Raw genomic sequence first — 21,331 nt, 5'->3', positions numbered from 1 at the left:
ATAAAAGCAAAACAAAGCCATAGTATGTCAGAGCTGAGAGGGATCTCAGAAAACAAAATTTGAGACTTTAGAACATAAAACCCAGAAGAGACCTTTGGGGGAATATAAGTCTATCTCCTCAAATGAAGAGATAGCAATTACTGACAGTGAAATGATTTACTGAAGGTCACAAAGATAGCCCTTGGCAGAGGAGGGCATAGAGCCCTCTTTAGTCAATTTCTTATCCTGTGTCCTTTCTACTGTTCCCAAAATGCTTCTTGCTACCCTTTAACTTCACTGAATAAAACATCAGAATAAAGGATGGAATGGGCAGAGCACTCACTTTGGAGATAGAAGACTTGGGTCTGAGTCTAAGATCTACCATTTAACTCTATTGTTGACCTTGGATAATCCTTTTTTATCTCTGAGCCTCAGTATCCTCTGTAATAATTATAACCACTGACATCTATCCAGTGAATACATAGAAACTAAATAGAGCACTTAGTATACATGTATTTTACATATATACATTATATCCATGCATACATACATACATACATACATACATACATACATATATACAAAGGGAAAGAGACAACCTTGAAGTTTACAAAATGCTTTTACATGTGGTATTTTATTTGAGCCTCAAAACAATCTTGTGATCTAGGAATTTAAATGGCTCCATGACCTCCTTTAGGTCTCCTTTCAGTCATGGACGAATGCCTTGGAGCGATGTTCTAAGGATCTCTGACTGACTCTGCAACAGAGGAAATGGAAAATAAACAGAAAAATTCTGTCCAAATGCAGGGAAGTTCAAGTGAATGTTCCTGATTCTTCATCTTTGGAGAGGAGAATTCCATCTTATAAAATTGTCAAAGGCAAAAGCTGAAAGGGAGTTTAGGACATGGAATGGTAGAACAATGATCACAGAATGTCAGAGAGGAAAGGAGTCTTAATTTACACAGCAGAGTGTCAGGAAAGAGGTTGGAAACATTAAGGGATAAGTAATCTATAAGATGATCTATAAGTCTTTCATTTTGAAAAGGAAAAAAATTGAGTCTCAGAGCAAAATCAACCTGTCATTGGTCATGAGCCAGTAACAGAAACAGTCGGGACTAGTACCTAGAACTCTGATCTTCTATTCTAGTACTACCTTCTTTCCATAGCACCATAAGGTCTCTTAGCAAAGTGCCAGCCTGAGATTCCATATAGTGGCTACAAGAATTTCACTTCGAAGAATGTTAGGGCTGGGACGAAAAGTTTAATGTAATCTTTCTACCTCTTTCCCTCTGACTGTCGATAAAAAGAAATTGAGGTCAGAGGAGGGAATTGCCTAAAATCCAGAAGTGTGAGGGCAACTAGTTAACAACTAATTCTATAAAAAAAATACACACACACACACACACACACACACACACACACACACACATATATATATATATATATATATACACAGGACAGATACACTTTTATGATAAATTTGCATTAATCTTTTCTCTAACTCTCAACAAAGAACAACAAAATGAATCAAGCCTTACTTTTTAGCATTTGCTGATTTCCAAGTTGTAAATGCTCTCACTAAAAATTTAGAAGTGGATTCTAGGATGCACCCTCTTATAGTCATAATTTGTTTCAGAGTGAGGATTTGAAATGGGATCTCTTGATTTCGAATCCAGAGTTTTTTCCATTATACTGGAGACAAAATGGTTGTAAGCATTTGGATCTTAGCTTGATAATGAACCACCAATGTGACTGAGAGTAAAGGTAGAAGTATACATTCACTGGAAAGAGGGCCCTAAGTTCTTACCACCTAAAATAATTCTCTCTGGCTTTCAGAGCTCTTTAGAATTTGACACCATTCTAGCGATCCAACTGTAGTTCCTCCTACTCCCCCATATATATTTCATGCTACTGTCATCTGATTCTCCTCATTATTCCTGGTTTATGAATTTTAACCTCTAACCTTTTGCTTATAATACTTTCCTTTTTCAGAAATGTTTTCTTTTATGCTCTCCCTTTATCAAAAATTACTCATTCTTCAAAGGAAAAAGGAATTTCTTCTCCTTCTATACCTCCCTACTTTCTAGGTAATCTTTTCTAAGGATACTAGTGCTGACTTTCTTCTCCCTACTCCAGTCTCCTATAGAAATTAGAGTCAGTCACACCAAGTTCCCTCTCAGAGTGATAGAAGATTAGCTTCTAAGAGATTATTTTTCCTGTACCATGATTTGTATTAATAAAGAATAATAACTAATTATAAAATAATATATTAATCATAATATAACAACATATTAAAAGATAATAATGAAAAGAATTATAAGGATAATGGTAAAAGAAATATGTGTGTACATATATATGCAAATATGTAATTTTATGGCACATTAAAAGTTATATAACATTTTCTTAGTAATATCTCTGTGACATAAGTAATAAAAATATTAACTCCATTTATAGATGTATTAGCTGGAGTTTAGATATGTTAAGTGATTTACTCAATATCACAAAGAAAGTAAAAAGAAAAAACAAAATTTAAACTCTAGATTCAGGACTCTTTTCACTATATGAGTCAATTTTATCTGTGGAAGATTTCCCAAATCTGAACTCTCTTTGCTATTTCCACTATGACTATTTTAACCTCTGACTTTTCAAATATCGTATCCCACAATGGTGGGGGGTGGGGGGAAAGGAAAGCCTTCCCCTTTCCTACCTGTCAAAATATTATGCCATCCTTCCAGGTCTCATTATTACTACTAACTGTAATTTTTTCAATGAGCTCTCTCAGGATATCTGCATGTTGTAAGGATGATATTAGGAAATAAGTATTTCAATAAATATTTTATTTTTTAACTCTCCATTTATTTATACAATGTATACTCCCTAACTCAGTAATAGATACTTTTCTAGTTTTGCCTCCGATGTTGAATTAATTTATCTGAATTCTAGTTATTTATTGCTCTGTTTTTAAAACTAGCCCTTTACAGTGTAGGTAGGTTGAGGAGTGGGCATCTTTGTTAACCATTAGAGTTTTTTGAAGTATAATAGATTCACAGAGTTGGAAGGCACATTAAAAGATCATCCTGGGGGCAGCTGGGTGGCTCAGTGGATTGAGAGCCAGGTCTAAAGACAGGAGGTCCTGGGTTCAAATATGACCTCAGATACTTCAAAGTTGTGTGAGTCATTTATCTCCCATTGCCTGCCCCTTACTTCTCCTCTGCCTTGGAACCGATACATAGTATTGATTCTAGGATGGTTTCTAAGAATTTTAAAAAAGAGTCATTTCACTTAAAGTCCCACTTGGATCACCTTTCAAGTATCTTTGCAAAGTGATCAACTAGCTCATGCTTTAAATCTTGAGTGCCTGGGAATTTTCTGACCCTATGCTAGCCTGGACTATTGTTGGACAACTTTGATTATAAGAAAGTTATTTGTCATTGTTGTCTTCTTCTTCTTCTTCTTCTTCTTCTTCTTCTTCTTCTTCTTCATCATCATCATCATCATCATCATCATCATCATCACTACCATCACTTATATTGATAGAAAATATCTCATTCCATTTATCTAAGTCCCATAGTATTCTTTGATGATAAAAAACAAAACAAAATGAAAACAAAAATCTTAAAACTAACAAATAAACAGAATCTTTTCATTAGTCTTTGTGACTTTGAACAAGTTACACCCTTTACTTAAGCTCTTTGTTTTTTCTTCTGAGCAGTGGTTTAATTATAAAAGATCCCTTCCTGTCTTAAATATTTTATGTTCTAATAACTACATTTTAACCAATCTAGATTCTCAAGTTCTTTTCAGACATAATATTCTATGTGTGGTGTTCTAACACTCTAAATTTGGGGGTTACTGGTTAAAGGTAAATCAGCTTTCCAGATTTGAATGTCTCTCTAATATAATCATTCTCCATTCCTGAAGGGTTTCTTTAGGTCTGAGAAAACTCAGCTCTAGCCAGCTGTCCTTAGGTGGCATCTCAGGGGACAGGGGAATACAGAGAAGACAAAGATCTTAGGTAATCCAACTTCTAACCAATTTCTATCCTCAGACACTTATTAGCAGTGTGCCCCTGGGCAAGTCATTTAACCCTGTTTGCCATAGTTCCCTCTTCTGCTGGAGAAGGAAATGGCAAACCACTTTAGTATCTCTGCCAAGAAAACCTCAAATGGGATCACATTGAGTTGGACCTGATTGAGATAACTGAATGACCACCACCATCACCAAAGAAGAACTTGGCAAAGGACAAAACCAACCAAACAAACCCTCCCACCTAAAAACTAGACCAAGTGAACAGCTGCATTGGTAAGAGACTGAGGGAAAAGCAAGAAAATTCACTCTTTATTTCTTTGTGCTATAAATATTACTTTTAAGGATTTTCAATGTAGGGAAATGATAATATACAAAATAAATAAATTATGAAGACAATTATTCACAGGGTCATGGATTTGGAATTGGAAGGTTCCTCAGATGCCATCTGGTCCAACAATCTCATTTTATATATGAGAAAACTGAGTCCTGGGGAGGTTAGTGACTTGCACAAGACCACACAGATGGTAAATGTCAGAGGTGGATTTTGAATTAAGTTCTTCTAATTCATGCTTTTGCATTTCACAGCCGATGTTTTTTCCCACTCTATCACACTGACTTCATTTTGCTAATGGATTAAAAAAAAATTCCCCCAGAGACAACAGATGGACTGCTCATATGATAGTATAGCAATGGAATACAAAGATAATAAATAAAAGAGCTAGAGATGTACTTCCATCATCCTGGATGGGTCCACTGAGAAGGACATCTGGAAAGATGTGGTTGAAGTCCTCCAGGGATCAGGTTCCAGTTTGCACTAAGGAAGGGAACATAGACTAATTCATTCATCAATCTATCAAAAGTGAAGTATTAAAGGATCTGTGGTTGGGGTTATTTTAAAATTATTTACCTTTGTTATATATGCTTATCAAATTATTATTTTGTGTTAGTGATATAGGAAACCAGGAATGTAGAGAATTTACAAAAATTCTATTTAAATGCAATTTTTCTAGGATACCTAACAATAATGGCTAACCTTAGAAAATTGTCAAACTTTACAATGGGCTACACATACAATCTTATATCTGATCCTCACAACAATCCATTTGACAGAAGAGGAAACTGGGGCTGATGGAGGGTAAGAGATAAGCCCATAGTGTAGTCATGAAGGTGATTCCTGGGACTTAGTTATACAACTGCAAAATGAATGGAATTGGATTAGTCCCACAGACTCTTCTACCTCTAGTTTTACAAACCTTGTGAGGAAAAGACATGAACCCATGTTTCTCCTTACTCCCAATCCAGCAAGCCCTGCCATATCCTCAGGCTTCCTTGAGTGGTTTCACATATTTCATATGTGTTGGATTGAATTACAATATTGATAGCCCAAATTTCTCTAGTACTTTAATATTTATAGAACTCTTTCTCCCTCTATTTCTCCCTTCCTTCCTTCCTTCCTTCCTTCCTTCCTTCCTTCCTTCCTTCCTTCCTTCCTTCCTTCCTTCCTTCCTTCCTTCCTTCCTTCCCTCTTCCCCTTTACCTTCCATCTTAGAATCAGTATTAAATATTGATTCCAAGGCAGAAGATTGTTAAGAGCCAGGCAATGACAATTAAGTAACTTGCCCAGAGTCACATAGTTAGGAAGTGTCGTAGGCCATATTTGAACCAGAGACCTCTTGGCTCCAGCCCTGTCTCTGTCCACTGAGCCACCTAGCTACCCCCAGAAAACTTTCTTCACCACAACTCAACAAATTAGTTAGAGTAAGTGGTATGATCCTCCTTTTACAAATGGGGAAACTCAGGCTTGGAGAGGCTATTTCAGTTCACCAATCATAGAGCTAGTTAGTGGCAGTGTCTACTTTTGAAGTCAAGTCCTCTGATGTTTAATATCAGTTCTCTTTCCATTAATATAAGTAGAAATGGTCATTTAGGTCAAAGATTCTTAAATTCTTTATGTGACATGGGAACTCTTTTGGCAGTCTGGTGAAACCTAATGACCCTTTTCAGAATGATGTTTTTAAAGGCATAAAATAAAATGCACAGAATTAGAAACTATTTATATTGAAAGTTATCAAAATATAAAAAAATACATTAACAGATCCCAGGTTAAGAAGCTTGATCTATGGAAAAGGGAGATAAATTGTTGGCATACAGGCAACATCCTTGTGAATGAGATAAAACAGATGAAAATTTTTTCCTATAAATATATTGAACCAAGGCCAAGAGAATCCATACACATTGGTGGGGTATTATTCTCTGGAGCTTCAATTTTGAGAATCAAGCTGAAAAAGTCCAAACTGGGGCTCAGTAACATTAACTGATTTACCCTTGATTGTATCAAGGAACTGTCTGATGGGGGACTTGAACCCAGTCTCTCCTGACTTCAAATCCACCTTTCCTGTACATTGGGCTGTTTCCTATCATGAACACAGTCACATATTGGAGGTGGGAGGAATCTTAAGGATCGTCCATTCCTATCCTATTTATCATTGGATAAATCTGATCATTGAGACCCAAAGAAGGAAAATGACTTTTAATCTTGGGCAAATTATTAATCTTTTAGTCCTACAAAGAAAATGATTTGTAACTGGCAGAGAATGTTCTTCACTGTGAGCTCTATGAACTGCTGAAATCACAGGTCCAATTTTTAAAAAAAATTCATGTGTGTATGTATTATATATGCATACATATTTGTGTGTAGATATGTGTATACATGTGTATATATGTATAATACATACACACAAAGAGAGAGGGGAAGAGAAAGAAAGACAGAGACAGAGAGAGAGGTAGAGGGACAAACACCTCTTTCTCACAGACATAGACATATATTAGTTTTCTGTGTGTCTGGAGAATATTCCACAGAAGGTTTTATTCCTAACATGTTCAGCTATCATCGATACATCAATATTCTTCATGAAAGATTGTATTTTCTATTGCACTTTGAGGTTTCTGAAGCACTTTTCTCACAACTGGAATGTAGATTTTTCAAGTGTGATTATCCCCATTTAACAGATGAAGAAACAGTTTCTCAGAAAGGTAGAGATGCCCAAAATCATATAACTAATGAATGTCAGGCAGGATTTGAACCAATATTTTCTGACTCCAAATAGAGCACATTTTCTCTACTATAATGTTGCCTGCCATATCCAGATAATTAACCATCAGAGCTATTAAGGAGCTAACCAATGGAATTCTTTGTAGTGGAACAACATCTCTATAGATTTGTATCCACAATTAATTTCCGTTCCAAGTCTCCAACAGCATTAACAGCCTAAGTAACTAACCTCCATGTGAGAAAATAATACCTAATTATTTATGGTCAATCACTGAACTGAAGATTAAAGGCTTGGTGCAGCCCTTGACATGGTTTATCTCCTAAGTCGAATATGATTTTTTAGGAGTTAAATGGAAAACCCCTCCTACAAGTTACAAAATATCTTCCAATACTGTCAAATGCTTGATGGGATCACTTTTTTCCACTCAAGAAGAGGAGGGGCTTGCTCAAGAACCTGAGGGACAAGACCTCTTAAAGTTGAACGGGCTGTTTCAGGATCCAGTGGGCTTCCCCTCACCTAATCACAACTTTTGAGAGTTGGTGGGGGGGCTCAGGGGTCATCTATTCTAACCTATACAGCTTTTTTCAGTGAAAATCATGTTACTGTCTTGTTCAAGATAGTATAATAGTTTCTAAAAGGAAATCTTATTGGAGATTTGTGTAGAAAGATGAAAACTCCTTCCTTTTTGAGTCAAACAGAATAAATTAATTAAAGAATCTCAGAGTTGGAAGGAACTTCAGTGGCCGACTAATCCAATTTGTACATGAGAGAGAATTCCCTCTACAACTTATCCAACAAGAATTCATTCAAGGTTTCCTTCAAGACTTCAATTTAATTCAATTTAATAAGGAATTATTAGATACCCACTGCTCCAGACATGGTGCTAGGGGCAAAGGATGCAAAGACAAAAATATCCCTACCCACAAGGAGATTACTAGCGAGCATTACTCTAAACTCCATTTTTCCATGTTAAGTTATAGTACAATAAAATTCATCAAGCATGTAGGAGGGTGATCAGGGAAATCAATACTTCCCAAAGCAGTGTATTCTACTTTCATATAGTTCTAATTATTAGTAAGTCATTTTCTTTTCCTTATATTTCCCTACCACATACACTGAACCTAAATCTGATTTCCACTCTCATTCATTGATCTTAATTTGTCACTGAAGGGTGGTTTAATCCCTCTTTGCTATCATAAGCTTTTCTTTCTCTAGGGTAAAAATTCCCAGTTCTTCAACTTACCTTCCTATTACATCCATCCATCTAGACATTCCCTTCAGGCATTTTATGGTTACTAACTAGCATACTCCCATTGTAGACCTAGAAGTCTGCCCTCCAGAATCCATGCCTCTAGACCCTGACAACTAGAGCTCCCATACTTAAGCCCAGACCAGCTGAATGGTGATTGAATATGTGAAAACCAGTCCACAACCAGCATGCCATAATCTATTATATTTATGGATAAATCTAGATGCTGAATAGTGCTTTTTCTTTTTAGCTCCCATCCAGTTTTTCAAACTATTGATTTTGCTATTTGCCTGCCATATACTTGGACCCTTTTGTCCCTTCTGTCAACTTCTTGTTGTAGCATAGTAATAATATATAGCAATAGTACAATTACTATGGAAATGGTGTGTCAGTAGACTAATATCTATATCAACTCATCATTTCTGTTACTTGCTCCTTCTGTACACCTCCAAAGAACTCCTTCCCCTACTCACTGCCCTCTTATATGTATTATTTTTCCTATTAGAATATGATCTCCTTGAGTGTAAGGATCTCTCTCTTTTTTATATTTATATTGGTTAATACTTAGACAGTTCTTGGCGCATAGTAAGCACTTTTAATAAATTACTCTTTTCCTTCCTTCCTTCCTTCCTTCCTTCCTTCCTTCCTTCCTTCCTTCCTTCCTTCCTTCCTTCCTTCCTTCCTTCCTTCCTTCCTTCCTTCCTTCCTTCCTTCCTTCCTTCCTTCCTTCCTTCCTTCCTTCCTCCCTCCCTCCCTCCCTCCTTCTCTTTCCTTCCCATCTTTCTTCCCTCATGCCCTCACTCATTATCTCAATGCCTGCCACCATCTTAATAATTCTCTTCTTGAAACATTCCAAGCTTGTCATTTTCCCTTTTAAAATGAAACCCCCTGAACTGAGCAGAGTTCTCCAGAACTGGTCTGATGAGGACACAATGGGTGGGGGGGGGGGGACTATCATTTTCCTAGCCATTTCATCAATTCTCAATGAAGTATAAGTCTACATTAGATCTTCTAGTTACCAGGTCACAATGTTGATGAATATTCAGTTTGTAGTCCACTAAAATTCCCAAATCAATTTTAGATAGACTCGTGTTTGTTCACATCTCCCACAATTTTCTAATTAATTAGAAAGTGGATTTTATGAGAGTAATAATGGATTTTACCCAAGTTCTAAACTGCACAAATCTTTCTCAATCTTGAATTGCTTATCCAATGAATTGGCTATCCCCTTTAACATATGGGTTCTTATCCACAAATCTGATGATAAAAGTACCACATCGTCTTCTTTTCTCCCACTCATTGACAATCATGCTAAAATGTTTTGGGAGAAGTATAGATCCCCAGGCTATTCCACAAGAAATCTACCTCCAAGTTGACATTGAGTCATCTATGATTACACTTTTGGCCTCTCCACTGTGTCAGTTTTAACTCCTGCTCAGTATGCTGTAACTAGGCCACATCTTTATTTCTTGTCCACCAGGATAACAGGAGAAAATCTTTCAAATACTTTGCTGAAATATAGGTATATTGCAGCTACAACATTTTCCTGATCTACTGGTCTAGTAATTCACATGAAATACTGTCAAAAAAGGAAAAGAAAAATTAGAAGAGTAACAGATCAGGTATCTTCTGCAGCTATACCTAGGGGGAAGAATTCTTAACCAAACAAAGGAAAAGAGATGAAACAAGATAAAATTTTTACTACATAAAATTAAAAAGGTTTCTCATGAAAAATCATTGAAGACAGACTCAGAAGAGAAATAGTAGAGTAAAAAATTCATATCAAATAGAAATGATAAAAATCTGATGTTCAAAACATAGGAAATTGACAGGAATATATACATGGTCAAAGGATTATGAACTTTTCAAAAGAATTGCAAACTACAAATGACCACATAAAAATACCATCCAAACCATCACAATAAGAGGAATATAAATTGACAACTCTGAGTTTCATCTCATATAATGGCAAAGACAACAAAAATGGAAACAGTCTTTATTCCAGGGGTGATGGGAGAGTTTGTAATTTTCACTTGATAAATATGCAAAAAAATGACTAAACTGACCACATGTCTTGGCCCAGAGGTCATTTTATGGAGCATATATTTGAAGGAAGTCAGACAGAAAAGGTGTCTGTGCCTTTTGTCTTTACAAAAAATCAATACAAAAAAATTCAATAGATGATCTCCAGGAATAATGAGTTTCTAAGTCAATAAATAAACATTTATTAATTATCTATTATATGCCATGCACAAGTCCTACAGATACAAAGAAAGTCAATAAGCAGTCTTTGTTCTCATGGAGCTTACAGTCTAATGGAGGAGATAATATACAAATAATTACATGATCAATTGGAAAATATCAACAAAAGGAAGGCACTAGCTTTAAGGACAATCAAGAAAGGATTCCTATTGAAGATGGGATTATATCTGGGATTTGAAATAAGGTAGGGGAGTCAGAAAGATCAAATGAGGAGGGAGGGTATTCAAGGCGAGGGGAACAGCCAATGAAAATACCTAAAGCTAAGAGATAGAGTACACTTTTTTTTTGAGGAATAATAAGAAGGGTACCGTCATTTGATCAAAGAGTAAATGGGGGTAATTTAAGGTGTAGGAAGATTGGAAGGATGGGAGATGGCTATTTTTGAAGAGTTTTGAATACAAGAGACCTTATATTTGATACCACAGGTGACAGGGAGGCATTGGAGTGTATTGATTGAGGGGGTTTGAGAGAGAGACAGACAGACAGACAGACAGACAGAGACAGAGAGACAGAGAGAGGCAGAGAGACAGAGACAGAGAGAAACAAAGAGGGAAAGAGAGACAGAGCGACAGAGACAGAAAGACAGAGTAAGAGACAGAGAGTGACACACACACAGACACAGAGAGAGAATGAGAAACAGAGAGAGGGTGGGAAAGAAAGAGAGAGAGAGGGAGAGAGAGGGAGAGAGAGAGAGAGAGAGGAGAGAGAGAGAGAGAGAGAGAGAGAGAGAGAGAGAGAGAGAGAGAGAGAGAGAGAGAGTTTGTGTGTGTGTGTGTGTGTGTGTGTGTGTGTGTGTGACATGATCAAACGATAACTTTGATAGCTGAGAGAAACATGGACTACAATGAGGCAATACTTGAGGCAGGAATACCAAGCAGCAAGTTCTCATAATAATTCACGCATGAAGTTATAAGGGACTGCCACAGGGTAATGGCAATATAGGAGAAGAGAAAGGGGAAGGGGTATATCTAAGAGATGTTAAAATGGCAAAAGCAAAGCCTGGATGACTACTCCTCTCATAGTTCAAGTTAGGGTTGTAATAAGTGGTTCTCTGAGATCCCTCAAATGCTATAATTCTGTGGTTTAGAAATTCTAAAATGATTCAAGGTAATTTTGGATCAATGTCTAGCTTTTGTGAGCATAATCTAATCATAACTCATAAAAGTTTATCTTTGGTTGTTATTCAGTCATTTTTAGTCATGTCCTACTTTTTGTGACCCAAATTGGAGTTTTCTTGGCAAAGATACTGGAGTGTTTGCCATTTCCTTCTCAGGCTCATTTTAGAAATAAGGAAACTGAGGCAAACAAGGTTAAGAGAGTTGCCCAGGGTCAAGCAGCCAGTAAGTGCCAAGGCCAGATTTGAACTCAGAAAGATTTCCTGATTCCAAACCCAGAGTTCTATTCTGGACCACTCTTTGAAGGCAGAGGCTATTTAATTTTTTTATTGTATCTTCCATCAGCATAGTGACTTGCACATATCAGTGATTAAGGATTATTAATTGAATTCAAGGCCTGGCAGTAACTGCATAACTCATGAACTTTTTCATAAAACAACTGTAAATTCACTTAACAACAGGCATTTATTAAGTGCCTACTATATGTGCCACCATTTTGGAGAGTTTGGAGATGGAGAGAAAGCTATCTTTCCCTTTAACTTAAGGGACTCACTTAAGGGATTAGGGCTGATTTCAAACCTTTTTACACTTGAAAAGTTGCCAAAGCATGTTGGAACACATTGGTCCATCTGTCCAAACATATGTCTATTCACATCATCAACCCTAACTGCCCTTTACTTTGACACAGACACAACGAGAATAAATTTTAGTCTTCATATGCAGCCATACAGAACACAAACATTATTATTATTATCATCTCCATAGCTAACATTTATCTAGTGCTTTCTACATACTAGATACTATGCTAAGTACTTTTTACAAATATTTTATTTAACCCTTAAAACTGTTCTGGAAGGTAGGTGCTATTATTAATCTTATTTTACACATGAGGAAACTGAGGCAAACAGGGTTAAGAGACTATTCCAGGGTCACAGAGCTGGGAGGTGTCTGAGGTCAGATTTGGACTTGGGTCTTCCTGATTCCAGGTCCTATCCATTCCAGGGTATTCATTGTGCCACTAGCTATTTCATATGGTCACATACACAGGCACATAGAAAGAAGCCCAGAGATACACAGAGATAAATTTTGGGATGTTTTATCTGGATGGGAAGAGAATCCAGAGTTCTGGTTCACTGAACATTGAGACCAACTGAGAGTTGTATGTGTATGTTATGTAAACCTTAAAATTTCTTAGACTTATGAATGTTGGAAATTTCCCCATTTCCAACATTAGGTAGGGAGGGTCCTTCTCCTCCCTACCTAAGACTACTTTAGGACAGAAACCTTTTGCTAAACAATGGAAAGGGCTTTGACCTATGCTTAAGCATAGAACAGGAAGTTCTTTGAGTCATGATTGATTTTAGAATTGATACAATAGAGATACTTGGAATGACAGAACCAGGTCTTGGAACTTACAATCCTACTCAGTCCTAACAGGATTTAGGAAGGGCTGCAGCATAGGTCAAAATTTAATTATTTGAGAATATGACCATCAACAGACATGTGCAAAGGGGCAGACCTCTGGGCGGTCCTGGGTTAAGCTAGAGCCACCATTGGCACAGGGAAGACATGGACAGTGATTGGTAGATGTGAGAACTGAGGGGAGGGAACTTGGATGGTTTCCTTAAAGATAGTGGGGTCTGAGGACTAGCGTGGTTGGAGAAGTTTTGCTCTGAGAGGTTGTGCTCTGAGAAGCTTGCTCTGAAGGAAGTTGGAGGTGGAGGCCCCTGAGACTGTTTCTCCATTTTGGTCACATGAGTGATAGGGACTGATCTCTTTTCTTTGCCTCAGCTATCTAAGGGCTTGGGCCTTTTGGCCCAGCCTAAACAGAGGGGGTATTTAACCCTTATTCCCTTCTCTCCCCTTTCTCTCTCTCTCTCTCTCTCTCTCTCTCTCTCTCTCTCTCTCTCTCTCTCTCTAATACCTTTCTTCCTCCTGTTTGTAATTAAACTCCATAAAAGGTTGACTGCTGACTTGAGTTTTCATTTAGGAATTACATAGCTGAATTCCTTGGTGACCTTAAATTAATATATATCAGTCTTTTAACGTGATTTCCATGTCACAGTTAAAATAAATGATGTATTAACAAAGAATAGGTATGAACTAAAATTCTAAATAACTAAACTCTGCTAAATAAAACAGAATCTTCCAAATGATTCAGAACAAATGAATAAATGAAAAGGTTTTATTAAATGCTTATTTGTACCAAGTGATATGTTAAATAAATTACAAAATTTCAGAAAATGATTAAGAATTGTATCAACATGTAATCTGCAAAAAAATAAAAATAAAAAAATAGAACTAATGCTTAGTAAATTCTACCATATGAGGTAAGGGCTTAAAAATGAAAATTAAACATTTTTTAACAAAATTAAAAAATAAATACCACAAAACAACAACAACAAAAAGAAAGTGATATACAAAGCATTGGGGATACAGATTCCAAGGTGAGAGAATCTCTGTTTTTAAGGAGTTCATATTCTAATGGGGGAAGATAACCCACGCAAGAAGTTTTAGCTGAAAAAGAAGTGGAAAAATCCAGTGGTCCTTTCCTTAGGGCAGCATAGAACAGAGGGCAATACATTGTCTTTCTTGCTATTTCCATAAATAAATGTATACAACATGAACAAGGAAATAGCCTTCACAACACACATACACATACATCTGTTCAACCAGTTGATGGCTTCAAGGACTTGGGTGGTGAGAATTTTTCTTTTGGGTCTTCAGTAGCTATAGCTATTGAAGATGGAGGGGCTTCAGTGCTCACAGAAGCAATTGCCAGGCTGTATATCCTTAAGCCTTGCTTGCCTTGATGATGGCTTTAGGGCTCAAGGTTGTAGGTAGAGGCTGTGGTCTAGGTATTGGGGTGCTTTCCTGGGACTCTTGCACTTAGCTGCCTGTAGATGACCATTGATGATGGTAGCAGCTGGGAGAGCACAGGGTTGATATTTCAGATGATGGCTGTGGGGGACAGACTAGAAGCAGGGATGGTGGTCTGGGAGTTATGACACCACTTTGGGTTTTAGAGTAGAGTGTGATGGGCTCTCTGTATCAGAGCCTAAGAAAAGGTGGTGAGATAGTCAAAGCAATTCCACCCAGCTGGCCCACAATGACTCTTTTCTCTCTCTAAAGATGCCTTGCTGCTTCATGTAGGTTGCCTTTTCTATTGCACTGGTATTAGTTGGTTATCCATTGGAATTGTAGGTAGTGGGGATGGTGTCCCTCTTACCAAAGTGGCTGTTCTCTTCAATAATGGCCACTGGAGCTGGGTGGGAAGCAAGATCAGTGGATGGGGAATGATCCTGAGGGCTGCCCTTTTTAGGTCTATAAGCCCAGGGTGCAATTGGGCATAGTGAGCCCCATCTCCTTTGCAATTGCTCTGCTCAGGGCTGACTGTGAGTGCCAGGCTAGAAGCAGAACCTGCCACTCTTCCCTTAGGACTTTGCACATCAACTTGCTTATCCTATTCTAATGTCCTCAGGACATATTCTTTTATACTTTTGATACATACACAAATTTGTCTATGTATCCTTTTTTTTTTAAATTATAGATTATACAGTATCCCTTTGAGAGCAAAAAATGGCATCATCTCAACCTTGTATCTTCCCCAGCATTTAGCACCATGTTCTGAATGCAGTAGATACTTAATAATGGTTGTTTAATTAGGAGGTATTTCTGAACTTCGTAGGACCTTAGGGTGATGATTATGGGCATTATGTTGAACTGTCCAGGAATGAAGACGGAGAAGGGGTAGAGGATGGAGTTGAGTTTGCAGTAATGCTTTAATATCCTACCTTAACTTGGGATTCATAGACCCATAAGGGATCTGTGTATAGGTTCCAGGGTGGGGTGGGGGGGTGTCCATGGACTTGGAGAAGAAAATAGAACATCTTTATTTTCACTAGCCTCCAGATAAAATTTAACAGCTCCTTCCTTAAATTATTTTCAATTGTTATTCTCAGAAAGGGTCCATAGGCTTGACCAGACTACCAAAGGTATCCATGACACAAAAAAGACCAGGAACTCATAGATTAGAAGATACTTTTTATATAAATCTCTAATGATCATTTTCTTTTGTTTGTTCTCTTCCTTATTGTCCTGACCATATATAAGATAATAGATGTAAAGCCTAAAAAGAATTTAGAGATCATCTTACCAAAGCTAATAATAGATAATATTTAAATAATACTTCAAAAAAAGTTCTTTATGTATATTATCTCATTTGATCCTCACAGCAGCCCTGTGAGGTACTTAGCATTATTATTTCTACTTTATATATGAAGAAACTGAGGCTGACAAAGGTAATGAGACTTGCTTAGGGCCATATAGCTAATATGTACCTGGCAAAGGAAATCAAAAGCAGGTCTTCGCAATTCCAAGTCCAGGATGCATGAAAATATATACACGGAGATGTGCAAATATATATATGTATATACATATATATACACCTATACATTTTTGCCTTTGTAGACATACATATTAATATGTATATGAATGGTATCTTAAGGGTTTTAAAAGTCTGAAGGGGAAAAGACTTAATCTAAGTACTCTCAGGCAGGTAGGCAGTACAAGGGAGAAAGTGCTGGGTCTGGAGTCAGGAGGACTCATTTTCTTGAGTTCAAATGCAGCCTCAGTCATTTACTAGCTGAGTAACTCACTTAACCCTATTTGCCTCAATTTCCCTGTCTAACATGAGCTGGAGAAGGAATTGGCAAATCATTCCAATATCTGTACCAAGTAAATCCAGCATGAGGTCACAAAGAATCTGACATGACTGAAAAATGGCTGAACAACGACAAAACATTCTCAGAAGGCAGAATTAGGACCAATGGAAAGACATTTCAGAAAAATAGGCTTTGACTCAACATAACAAAAAATTCTTAACCATGAAAATAACTCAATAAACTGGTCATCTTGTGAACCTACTCTCACTGGACATTAGAAGCAGAGGTCAGAAGAGCAACCATGAGAGATGCTAGAGAAGAAATCTTTGCACTGGACAAGAGTTTTGGAGTAAATGGATTCCCAAGTTCTTTACAAGCTCAGAAGAGTGACGCTTTTATGAAATATGGCAATCATAAGATAAAAGATGGGTGTAGAAGTCTGTGGCTTATTTCCAAAAATGACTTGTGCGGGAGTAGTGGCAATAAATGTATTGGATAGAAGTGAGGATAAATGAAGACAAAGTAGTTACTGAGTACCAATTTACCCTCATGTATGTATGAGTTCAATTTGCCAGATATGAATCAACTTTATCCTAGGGCTGTGAAAGGCTGGCAAACAGGCTTGCTAACTACTTGTCCCTGATCATTGAAAAACTGGAGAATCAGAGAGGGGCCACAAGACTGCAGAAGGAGAAATCTTGTCCTAATTATTCAAAAAGGAAGTGACTAAAGTCTTCGAACTATTAGCCACTGGAGCTGTTATTGATTCTTGGCTATTGTAGAGCAATTTTTTCCCTATTAAACTGCTTTATTTAATTTTTTCAATCAATGACTCATCTTCTCTCACTCATTCCACTTTTTTCTTTTCCCCATTGAGAAAGCAAGAAAAGCATAATTCCTTGTTATAAAGTGGTACAGTCAAATAAAGCAAAGTCCCGAATTGGTCATATTTAAATAAATATTATGAAAGAGGTGGCATGTGAATGCTTAGCTTAATTAATCAGCTGATCAAAAAGCATTTTATAATAAAACTACTTTGGGTTGGACTCTGGGGACAAAGGTCATGCCAGATCCTTCCTATCCTTTTTTCATAGGGTTACTAGCCCACTTGACATCTGCTAAGTCCCAGAAAGCAGAATCATATGCAAGGGGAGTTACAGAGAGAAAGATCTGGATCCCATGTAAGGAGAACTTTCCTAGTAAACAGAGCCACTGCAAAGTCAAATGGGCTACTTTGGGAGATATCAGGTTCCTGGAAGACTTAGAAAAATTAATTTATTAATTTTTACATTCAATTATAATTAATCACTTCTACTTCCCTGCCTGCAAAAAAAAAAAAAAAAACCTTTATGAAACACACACATACACACACATATGCACACTCCATCAAAAACAAATTCCCACATTAACCAAGCCTGAAAATGTATCACTCTTTTTTTTTTTTGGTAAGAAGAGAGTGATGCGTTTCATCTCCAGGCTTCTGAACTCACGATTTATCATGAAAGTGATCAGAGCCTTAAACCCTTTCAAAGTTATGTTGCTCTATAATGTTATCCTAGAGGTCTTTAATCAAAGCCTGGATGATCATTTGCTTGGATATTTTAGAGGATTCTGTTCAGAGATAGGTTAGAAGAGATGCCTTCTGTGATCTCTTCTACCTCAGACACTGTGATTCCATGTATAATTGGACTGGTTATTTAAAGATAATGAGAAGGGGGCGGTAGATAGACAGGTAGGCCTAGAGACAGGAGATTTGGGGCTCAAAATCTGACCTTGGACACTTTGTAGCTGTGTGACCGTAGGCAGGTCAATTAACCCCAATTGCCTATCCCTTACCACTCTTCTTCCGATGCTTAGTATTGATTCTCAGACAGAAGGTAAGGGTTTAAAAACAAGAAAGATAATAAGTAAAGCCTCAACACTACCATGGCCCCAAGATATTAAAAGGACCAGAGAAAGGCCTCCAATCCTTTGGATCGATCCTTTAAAAAGAATTTGTGGAAAGATATAAATCAGAATCCCATTGGATGAGAAGGCGTAAAGAGCCTGTGATAGATGAGTTGAGAGAATCCTTACATCAGTGAAATCATGGTTTTATAATATTATCGGAATCTTGCCACATGGTATGGAAGAACATCATCCATCTGATTGTTCCTGGGAAGTATTATACCAATCAATCAAATAGCAAAAAAAAGGGGGGAAAAGTTTTAGAAAACATATTAGACATTTGAAAGCACAACATTAATTAAAAACACAAATATTATCCAGAGTTTATTGAAAATCAACTCACTTTTCCCCCTGAAATCTTCAGAAAAGGGTCTAGGAATAGTCCATCAAATAGTCCTTGAAGTTTGTGATTTTAATTTGGACACGTGCTAATTTCAGTCTACCTGTGGAAAGAGACCAGAGAGAAATCAGTCATAATGGATATAGATTTTTCTTTAAACAAGAACCCAGAATGTTGAAAGCCAGCCAGATGTGGTCACTAGTCCCATATTGACAAACAGACAAAGGTCTATAGTCAGTTCATGGCTAGTACTTTGTGGAAGGAACAGCATTTCTGGGGGTCTGACCTCTGGGCTGCACTCCTTTTTCTGTAGAAGCTACTGGATACTCCCAAGGCTTAAGCAACCTAACAAACTAAGATCTGAGTTGTTAATCTAACTTTCTGGTCACCTAAAGGCTTAAAATAAACTGTCTGATTCATGGGCATCAGCCCCCATAGGATTTGGCTTCTATCCTGCTGCAATACGTTCCATGTGCTGATCAGCTTTTCTGCGTGGACGTGGAGGGCAGTATGTCTAACCTAATTAGTGCTGGGTCCTTGATGGGTATCATTTCCATTCTATCACTAAATAGACCACTTTTTTTTCATTCCAAAATTAAATTTAAACTACCAGACTGGATTGAATCAAGTCAGGTCTGGCTTATAACAGAAATAGATTTATTTATGTGATATATCTATTTTAAACCACAATTTAAACATATTATATTACATCAGGTCATACATCATACCATATCTCAGTATCACATTTCTTAATACATGGTACATACACTCAAAAACAGTCATCCACCGAAGTACTCCTCTTATGATACTGTCGGTGGCATGGAATGAAGCCTTTGAAAACAGGACAAGGGATTCATTAATTACATATCTGTCATCTAAAGACATCCTTGCTAAGTGCAAAGGGGCTCATTGCTAGAAGGAAGCTTTGTTTTGGCCATAGCACTTTCGTAAATAGTTTCCTGGAGCAAGAGGGACCCACTGGCTTATCAGTGGAGGATCTGACCACTGGGCTGAATTCATGGATCCTGGAAACACTGAAGTGTGTATGTGCCCAAATGCACACCTTCATTCACTGCGTCCTCTGTGGGAGCTGACCCTGGGTTCTCAGAGCCTCTGCCAGTTCAGTTTAAGCTCTGGTAGCTCCTACCAAGCTGGAAAGACTTTAAGTAAGGATCTGGCACTAGACTGTGTGCCTACTGTCAGAGGGCCAGCCTGCTTTAGTGCTGAGAGGCTCATTGTCAGAAGGCTGGCCATCAGGAGATAATTTTATTTTTGGCCACTGAAACTCACGATGACAATCCACTAAGCTGTGAAAAAAGATTCCAGATCTGGGCCCAGGAAGGGAATATCCATGACAATGAAATCACAAATCACTGGAAGGATTGAAAGGCATCTATATAGTTGTATGCATACACACGCAGTGTCCCCAAAGTCCAAGTGGAGTGTTAGGCTATAATGAAAAACACACACGTGCATGTATGCACATATATGTATATGTGGTATATATCACATGTACACATAAATACACATACATCTATTTTGGTTCAGGTTTGTGATTTTGGGAGGATAAGGATCTCCCAGTGAGGAAACTCCCTCCAGAGATAGAAGGATCATATTTTTCTATAACTTAAATTTTCAGAGTTGCCTGGGTCCTTGAAAATGACTTATCTGGGGTAACATAGCCTATGTACCAGAGGTAAGATGTGAACATGGTCTTTTCTGACCCAGAATCCAGCTTTTTATTTCCTATGTATAACTAAATTTCATGTGATAAAGACTATATCTTATTATATATATATGCATACATATATATTGTTCTAGTTATGTGTGACCTCATTTAGGGTTTTATTGACAAAGATGCTAGAGTGGTTTGTCATTTTCTTCTCTAGCTCACTTTACAGATGAGGAAACTGAGGCAGGGTTAAGTGACTTGCCCAGGTCACCCAGCTAGTAGGTGTCTGAGGTTGGATTTGAACTCAGTTCTTTCTGATTTCAGGGCTTATGTTCTGTCCAGGGGTCCCCAAACTTTTTACACAGGGGTCCAGTTCACTGTCCCTCAGACCGCTGGAGGGCCGGACTGTAAAAATAAACTATGAACAAATCTGTATACTGCTGTCTGGGATAGCAGAGGCTGCAGCGCTGGCTGTGATGGGCCTGTCACACCTTGCACAGGCCCATCACCACCACCACTATACCGGGCAGCAGTATACACAGTGCAGAATCCCCTCCCCCAGATCGCTGCTCACCATGCTGATGTCTTCCATTGTGCAGCCACATAATCCTTTGTGCAGCACCTCGTTCTCATTCAGTTACTCTCAGAACAAGGCACCACGCAAAAGATGATGTCACCGGAAGTAGTGCTGTAAGAGAGAGATGCCTTGCTTTGTGGCGCCACCACATACAGAGCTCCTCTCACTGATCACCAAGGAAAGAGGTGCCCCTTCAGGAAGTGCAGTGGGGGCCTGATACATGGCCTCAGGGGGAAGCATGTGGGCCATGGGCCATAGTTTGGGGACCTCTGTTTTAGTCACTATATCAGCTAGCTGCCTCCTGATGGAGATTATTATAATTTTTTATATACTTCCCTCTGTCATAGTACTAATTCTAAGATGGAAGAGTGACAAGGGCCAGGCAATTAGGGTTAAGTGACTGGCCCAGGGTCATACAACGAGGAAGTATTTGAAGTCAGGTCT

At 37.8% G+C, this 21,331-nt stretch overlaps 1 long non-coding RNA gene across 1 annotated transcript in view; it reads right to left on the bottom strand.

Moving 5' to 3' along the window:
- Positions 1-305: 305 nt before the first annotated feature.
- Positions 306-21,331, bottom strand: part of LOC103100649 (uncharacterized) — a 511,533-nt gene continuing 490,507 nt past the window's right edge. The window contains exons 4-5 of the long non-coding RNA XR_008918124.1: positions 18,642-18,741; positions 306-736 (exon numbers count right to left, since the gene is read on the bottom strand). This is a non-coding gene — a long non-coding RNA (uncharacterized LOC103100649). The remainder of the gene's footprint in view (positions 737-18,641; positions 18,742-21,331) is intronic.

The sequence above is a fragment of the Monodelphis domestica genome, chromosome 4, assembly GCF_027887165.1.
Source record: "Monodelphis domestica isolate mMonDom1 chromosome 4, mMonDom1.pri, whole genome shotgun sequence".
NCBI classification, from domain to species: Eukaryota; Metazoa; Chordata; class Mammalia; order Didelphimorphia; family Didelphidae; genus Monodelphis; species Monodelphis domestica.
The sequence above is the reverse complement of the archived record's forward strand: the minus strand, read 5'-3'. Positions and strand labels throughout refer to the sequence as shown.